Below are 8,473 nucleotides of genomic sequence, written 5' to 3'. Positions count from 1 at the left end.
GTCAAGTACTTTTCCTATGGTGCCACACCAGGACTCCAAAAATTTTAAATACTTGTCACAGAAATTCAAGCAATAAGGGAATATTAAAATCCAACAAATGTCCTCAAATGATGAACTTATGAATACTCCTATGGAAACACCGTATTCAGACAGAGAATATTTGCAGGGCCACAGAAGTCACTGGCAAATACAATTGGAGTGAAATGGGGTTGAGGGGAGGGCAAGGACCTATTTGGAAAGTTCTCCTTACTCTTGAAAAAATCCACACACCGATAGAAACACTGCCTTTTCCGTTGCTGGACACACACTTATTTCAACCAAGAGGGAAGTTAAATGAGGACAAAACTGAACACTGGATAGGAGGGCAGGCAAGAAAAAAAGAGCCCAGGTCCTTAATTACACCATTGAACTACAAAATTAACCAACCCTGGAGCTGTCCTACTTAATGGCTTAGTGTGTTGTTGTTGGTAAGTGCTGTGGAGTTGGTTCTGACTCATAGCAACCCTGTATAGGGTTTCCAAGGAGCAGCTGGTAAGTTTTAACCACCAACCTTGCAGTTCAAATGGACCTTGAGGTCGAGTGCTTATCCTACTGTGCCGCACCAGAATGCCAACGTCTTAGTGTAATTGTTAGTGTATACAAATTCCTTATTGTTCATTACATTTTTTTGTTGTTGCTTTTTTGTTTGTCACCAAAAACAACCTAATAGTTACATCTGACTATATTTCCTGTTCATAACCTCATTGACATTCCACTGCGTCCTTTCAGTAAAATCCCTTCCTTGCTTTGTTTCTTGCAATTAAGTAACCCCAGAGTCAATCAAAGCATTTCCAACTCCCTCCAAGTGTAAATGTTAACGGCAGACATCTTTGTTTCTGATTCATGTATGAATAGATCAGGTAGGAAGAAGGAATGTAGGTGCAAACCCTGGAACATGGGGTGCTAGATGGCAGAGAGGTGAGGCAACATCTCCTCCACCTTGAACCTCTAAACCAGGCTGATCCACTCATGCTTTACAGGGTCCTTGAACAGTAAATATTTATTGAACACCTAGTTTGTGCTAAGCACTATACTAGGTCCTAGGGAGTGAACAAAACACTGCTCAAAAAGACAAAGTCCCTGTTCTCATGAAACTGATATTTTAGTGGGGAGAGACAGACAAAAAAGAAAATAAATAAGATTTATAATGTTATCAGAAAGAAGCTCTGGTGATGTAATGGGTTACACTTTAGACTGCTAACCTCAAGGTCAGCAATTGGAGCTTACCAGAATCTCCATGGGAGAAAGAGGAGGCTTTCTGCTCCTGTAGAGATTTACACCAACAACATAGATTTACAACCTCAGAAACCCTATACACAATCAGAACTGACTCAACAACACACAACCATCACCACTATAATGTATCATCACTATAATGTATCAGAGAAAGTTGACAATGCTATGCAGGCTGGTCAGGGAAGCCATCATGAGAAGGTAATTTCAGTAATTCATACAGTTATCTGGAGAAAGACAGTCATAGGCAGAGGGAGCGGCCAGTGTAAAAGTGCTGAACTGGGAACGTGTCTGTTGTATTGGAGAAATGTCAAGCAGGACAATGGAATGAGCGTGGATGAATGCGGGAGAGGTAATGATGGGGAAGAATGGGAAGATGGTATAGACCCTCTTGAAATATTCACATGTCGCAAGTATTATTATTTTGTCATTGTTGTTAGCTGCCATAGAAGTGGCTCCAACTCTTGGCAGCCTTATGTACAACATAACAAAGCATTGCCTGGTCCTCTGCTATCTTCATGAGCATTGGCATGTTTGAGGCCATTATTGAAGCTATTGTGCTGTTGTTGTTGTTGTTGTTGTTGTTGTTGTTAGGTGCTATTAAGTCAGCACCGACTCATAGAGACCCTATGCACAACAGAATGAAACACTGCCCGATCCTGGACCAATCCACCAATCATTGCAATGTTTGAGCCCATTGATGCTGCCACTTGGGGGGTCTTCCTCTTTTTCTCCAACCCTCCACTTTATCAAACATGATCTTCTTCTCCAGTGACTGGTCCCTCCTGACAATATATCCGAAGTATGAAAGGCAAAGTCTGGCCATGCTGGCTTCCAAAGAGCGCTCTGGCTGCACTTCTTCCAACACAGATCTGTTTGTTCTTTTGGCAATCCATGACACTTTCAATATTCTCCTCCAACACCATAGCTTAAAAGCATCAATTCTTCTATGGTCTTCCTTATTCACTATCCAAGTTTCGCATACATATGAAGTTATTGAAAATATCATGGCTTGCATCAGGAGCACCTTAGTCCTCAAACTGACATCTTTGCTCTTCAACACTTTAAAGAGGTCTTGTGCAGCAGATTTGCCCAATGAAATATGTCTTTTGATTTCTTGACTGCTGCTTCCATGAGTGTTGATGGTTGATCTAAGCAAAACGAAGTTATTGACAACTTCAATCTTTTCTCCATTTATATGAATGTTATTTATTGGTCCAGTGTATTGTGTAGTGATTCCCAAACCAGGAGATTTACCTTCCATCACTGTATAGAACAGTATTCTGTTGTGATCCATAGAATTTTCATTGACTAACTTTTGGAAATAGATTACTAGACCTTTCTACCTGGCATTAGTCTGGAAGCTCTGCTTAAACCTGTCTACCATAGGAAGCCCTGCTGGTATTTGAAATACTAGTAGCATAGCTTCCAGCATCATAGCAGCATGCAAGCCACCACAGTACAACAAACTGACAAATAGGTAATGGATTATTTTTTGTTATTTTTCTTTAAATTTCCTTACCTTTTGTTTAAATACTTGTATATGTACTCAAGATGAAATTTTTATATCACTAGAATAAATGGGGTCCTGGTCCTGTGCTGTAGAATAAGCACTGGACTGCTAACTTCAAGGTCAGCGGTTCAAACCCACCAGCTCCTCCTTGGAAACCATATCCAGGGTTGCTGTAACAACAACAGTATAAATGAAAAATCAATTTCTCCAATTTAACAGGTGAGAATGGTGTCTTCATGTGAGACATTCAGGTTTTAAATTCACATGTCCCCACAACTCTGCCTCCCGCATCATCTCTGTAGCAAGAGGTAACCCCAAAGTTCTCAGAGACCCAGACCTCTACAAATACCAGGCAGAGCCAGTAAGGCACTAGGCAGATGGGTGGTTTCCCAGAGAACTGATCTATAGAAGGCGCCAAAGCAAATCTGCGAACTCTAGAAGGATTTTAGAAATGAAATGAGATGAGGAAAAATATATTGATCTGAAATCCTCTCAAGAATAACACTATAGATATTTGAAGGTAATATGAATATGAGTCAAAAATTATCCACACTCAGGCTATAGAATTTACTTTAATCAACTTTTTAAAAAGATAAGTACATCATTTTTTGACATAATCTCCTTGTTTTTCAATACACTTTGTCCATCTGTCAACAAGCTTTTATATTCTCTTATTTAAAAACTGTTTTAGGTTGAGCTGAGAACCACAAATGCACCACTGTCTTCACTTCATCAGAGGTGAATCTTGTCCTCAAAGGGTTGCTTTCAGAGGACCAAGCAGGTGCAATTCTGATGGAGCAAGATGAGAACTATAGGGAGGATGCATTAACACCTCAAAACAAAATTTGTACAGTGTCAACAGTGTGGGCAGAGGTCGGCAGATGTGCATTATCACACAAGATCAGAACACACTTGAATAGCAGTCCTCTAAATTTAATCCCATAACAACTTTAGGCATCAACTCTTCAGAGAGCATATCACTATAGCAAGCATTGTTGATTGTTGAACCTTTTTCCTGATAGTGTTTCAATACTTGCCCTTGAGAATCCCAGAAAACTGTAAGCATCAATTTTCCAGCTGATGGTTGACTTTTGAACTTTTTCTTGGTCAGCAGTTGAGGATGTTTCCATTCCATACTCTGCCATTTACTCTCAGGCTCGTTGTGATGAATTAATTTCTTGTTACCAACAACAATTTTTTCTTAAAGAAACTTTTACCTTCCTTCTAGTATCAGTCCAAATTTTGTTTGCAGATGTTCAAACACTTCTGTTTATGCTCTTCTGTGAGTTGTTTCGATACCCATCTCACTAAAACTTTTCTAAACCCAAGTCTGCCATGGATTATTTCATGGGCAGAGCCGTGGCTGATTTGAAAATGATTTGCCACATAATCCACTGTCACTCATCTATTCGACAGTCTTTTCACGGGCATGCTCAATGTTGTCGTCAGCCGTGGACGTGGACAGGCATTTTAACATAACCAGAATGTGTATTATTTTTGACTCACCCTCGTAGTTTTAAAACTGCTTGGGATATTGGGAGGGGCAGTGTGAACTATTAAACTGACTTCTTTGGGGGGATGGGTATGTTTCATGGCATGTTTCTAATTTCACTAAATTGGTTATGCAAATTTGGGGCCAGAATGGAATGCCTTGTAATAGGTGATGCTGTATTGCCACCTGGTTGTGGTCCTTCTTCTTGTCCAAACCTCGAGGAACCAGGAAATCACATAGATCTCCAAGGTGGGAGCTTGGGAACAGATACCAAGACAACGATTTTATCATAGGAACTGTGGATGGAATGGGGTTTGTTTTTGTTAAGTGCTGTCGAGTCGGTTCTGACTCATAGCAACCCCTATATAGGGTTTCTGAGGAGTGGCTAGTGAGCTTGAACTGCTGACCTTGGAGTCCAGTGCAGTGGTCCAGTTATCCCAACATCAGTGATCATTGCTAAGTCCATAACTCAACAGAAAAAAAAAAATAGCCAAAGACCTGAACTGGCAAATTTTCAAATGAAAACAAAACAATAAACAAATGACCAATCTGAAAAAAGAAAATGTTCAACGTCACTAGAAACCCACACAACAATATTGTTGCTAGGTGCCCTATAGTCAATTCTGATTCATAGTGACTTCTGTGTGTACAACTGTCACATGGGATTTTCTTGGAAGTCCTGGTGTGGTGCTGTGGGTTAATGCACTGGACTGCAAAGTTGCTTTGAACGGCGAGGTCAGTGGCTCAAGCTCACCAGTAGTTCCTTGGAAACCCTATACAGGGTCGCTGTGGGTTGGAACTGACTTAATGGTGCTTAACAACAACAGCAACAATCTTACAGAAGCAGATCTCCAGCCACTGGATGGGTTTGAAACTGCCAATTTTTAGGTTAGTAGCCAAAAATTTAACCATCAGCACCCTCAGGGCTCCAACAAAACCAAAATAAGGGGGACCTTCTTTTCCCCCATCCACAAAGCTTTTTTGTTTTTGTTTCCGTATCCTTGCCGTTCTTTCGTCCTTTTCTTTCTTTCTCTCTGTGTTTTAATAACGATAGTAGTCAGAGAGTATGGTGAAAGGGCACTCGCTAGCACAGCTGGTAGTTCTATGAATTGGCACAGATTTTCTGGAGGGCAATTTGGCAGACTGTATCAAAAATGCTAAAGACACACTCACTTTGATCCAGCAAGTCTACTTCTAGGAATTTTTCCTAAGGAAACAATTAGAAGTGAACACAAAGATGAATAATAGCAGCTTAGCATTCACTCAGTGAGATCCGTGCCAGGAAATATGCTAAGCGTCTTACACTTAACTCATTTAGCCCTTACCGCAACATACTAGGATATGGGTACTACCATGTCCATTTTTAAATGGGGGAAACTGAGGCTTAAAGAGGCATTGTAAGTTCCCTAAATTCATGCTGCTGGTAAGTGATAGTCTGGGACCGAAACCCCAATCTCTTTAATTCTAAAATCCATGCTCTAGCCACCTTGTTATAGCATCCTCGGAAAAACTGTGTAAAAAGATGCTCTGTGCAGCACAGCTATTATAGCAAAAGTTCAGAAAAAATCTGAATGTGCAACAATTGAGAAGATAAATGAATTATGTAGAATGATGGGATAGAACCTTATCTAGTCACTAAAATTCAATTTTGAAAGGATAATGACATGGGGAAATACCCATGATATATTAAGTGACAAAATCATGATGTAAAACAAAACTACATCCCATTTTTTATTTGAATTGTTTGAATGTGTGTATGCCATCTATGGAGTCCTGGTGTGGCGACCCTATACAGGGTTGCTTTGAGTTGGAACCAACTCGATGGCACTTAACAAGAGCAAATTCCATTTATGGACTCTGTGTGGAGCTATAGGATATGCACTGGACTGCTAAACATAAAGTCGGTGGTTCAAACCCACCAGCTGCTCCTTGGAAACTCTATACAGAACCTACTTAACACCACTTACCAACAACGACAACCATGCCATTGGAGGGGTTAGTTGATTGGAAAGCCTAATGTTGTTGTTGTTATGTGCCGTGGAGTCGGTTCCGACTCATAGCAACCCTGAACAGGGTTTCCGAGGCTGTAAATCTTTATGGGAGCAGAAAGCCTCATCTTGCTCCCGTGGACCAGCTGGTAGTTTCGAACTGCTGACCTTGCGGTTCGCAGCCCAATTTGTAACCACTATGCTACCAGAGCTCCTTGGAAAGCCTAATGGGGTGCTGAAATGTGAGCTTGGTCTGGGTTATGCTCACATTAATGTATGTTTTTCATTGCCATCAAATCAGCTCCAACAACAGAACAAAACACAGTCTGGTCCAGTACCATCCTCACAATTGTTGCTGTATTTTAGCCCCCTGTTGAAACCACAGTATCAGTCCATTTTATTGGAGGTCTTCCTCTTCTTATGTTGACCCTCCACTTTACCAAGCATGGTGTCCTTCTCCAGAGGCTAATCCCTCCTGATAACTCCAAAGTACAGGGATGAAGTTTCACCAGCTTTGCTTCTAAGGAGCATTCTAGATGTTCTTCTCCAGAACCAGATTTGTTCATGTTTTCTGGCAAATACAATATTCTTTGTCAATGCCATAATTCTAAAGCATCCATTCTTCTCTGTCTTCCTTATTCATTGTCCAGCATTCATATGCATATGAAGCAATTTAAAATACTTAGGCTCATCTTAGTCCTCAAAGTGACATCTTTGCTCTTTAACACTCTTAAAGAGGTTTTTTTGCAGCAGATTTCCCCAATGCAATCTGTTGTTTGATTTCTTAACTGCTGCTTCCATGAGCATTGATTGTGGATCCAAGTAAAATGAAATCCTTAACAACAAATATTTTCTCCATTTATCATAATGTTGTTTATTGGTCCAGTTGTGACTTGTTTGTTTTGTTTTCTTGATGTTGAGGTATAATCCATACCTGTATGGATAAATAAAAATCAATCCAGTTGTGCACTTAAAATGTGTGTGTTTTATAGAAGTTCATATAAGTTAATGAGTATGTCACTAAGAAAGGGAAAAATGCATGAATACATAAAAGTCCTAAAGGAAAAGAAAAGAAAACCATTAGCAGTGATTATAGCTAAGAATAATTTTAATTTTATTCTCTGTACTTTTCTTTCTTTCTTTTGCGCTTTTTAACAATTTGGCCTCTAGTACCCTTATAATTAGAAGACTCAAAAAGGCAAGTTAATTATTTGGAGACAGAAAAAAAAAAAAAAGAACAGGCATGCAATTGCATGGATTCAATCCATGCCTGGAACCTCAGAGGTAAGCAGAGTTGTTCAAGGGTCTGCAGTCCTTACATCCACCTGAAGCTGGCCTTGCAGGCAGGATGCCAGGGCTCCTGAGGTAGGGAGGATGGAGGCGAGAAGGCCAGTTTACAGCTCTGGTTGGAAGGTTAAGTTGAGGAAGAGGCTCTGAGAAAACTTAGAGTCCAGGAATGGCTGAAAGCAACACCCTTCAGACAAATTCCTCTGGCTTGAAATTCTTGTCAGTGAGTATTGAAAGGAGATCCCCATGCCATACTGCTCTCTGGCGATGCCATTGGACCACCAGGGAGCACACTAAGCACAGCCACAGCCAATCAGGAGTCTTTACTCTGATAGAAGTCTTTACTCTGTCCCTTTAGAAGAGAGAGGAGGCAGAACCATCTCTGCCTCCTCTCTCTTCTAAAGGGACAGTTGCTACCTGGGTAAAAGAGTCAGGTTTGGGCCACCTTGAGTTTTTCTTTCTATTTGGAGTCTGATTCCAGGTCAGTGGTGAAATTAAGGAGGTTACAAGGTAGGTTACCATGCTTGCTTCCTGAGATCCCAGCTTAGCTCACCCCTGAAAATAAAGTTCTGCCAACCAAAAAATGATGAATCCAAAGATAGAATTTAGGTAGAAAGAAGCATTGATATATAAGATTACTGGTAGGAGAAAGATGAAGCTTTCTGCTCCGGGAAAGATTTACAGTTTCAGAAACCCTATATTTGGTCTCTGGCAGTGGATTGTTGTTAAATGCCATTGAGTCAGTTCCGACCCATAGCAACCCTGTAAAGGGTTTCCAAGGAGCAGCTAGCTGGTGAGCTTAAACCACCAACCTTGCCATTCAAATGGCTTTGCAGTCTGGAGCATTAACCCATAGCACCACACCAGGACTGCCGATGGCAGTGGGTAGGTTTGGGTAAATATTGTTGTTGTTGTTGTTGT

Source organism: Chrysochloris asiatica, unplaced genomic scaffold (assembly GCF_000296735.1).
Source record: "Chrysochloris asiatica unplaced genomic scaffold, ChrAsi1.0 scaffold00023, whole genome shotgun sequence".
Taxonomy (NCBI): domain Eukaryota; kingdom Metazoa; phylum Chordata; class Mammalia; order Afrosoricida; family Chrysochloridae; genus Chrysochloris; species Chrysochloris asiatica.
Note: the sequence above shows the minus strand (reverse complement) of the source record.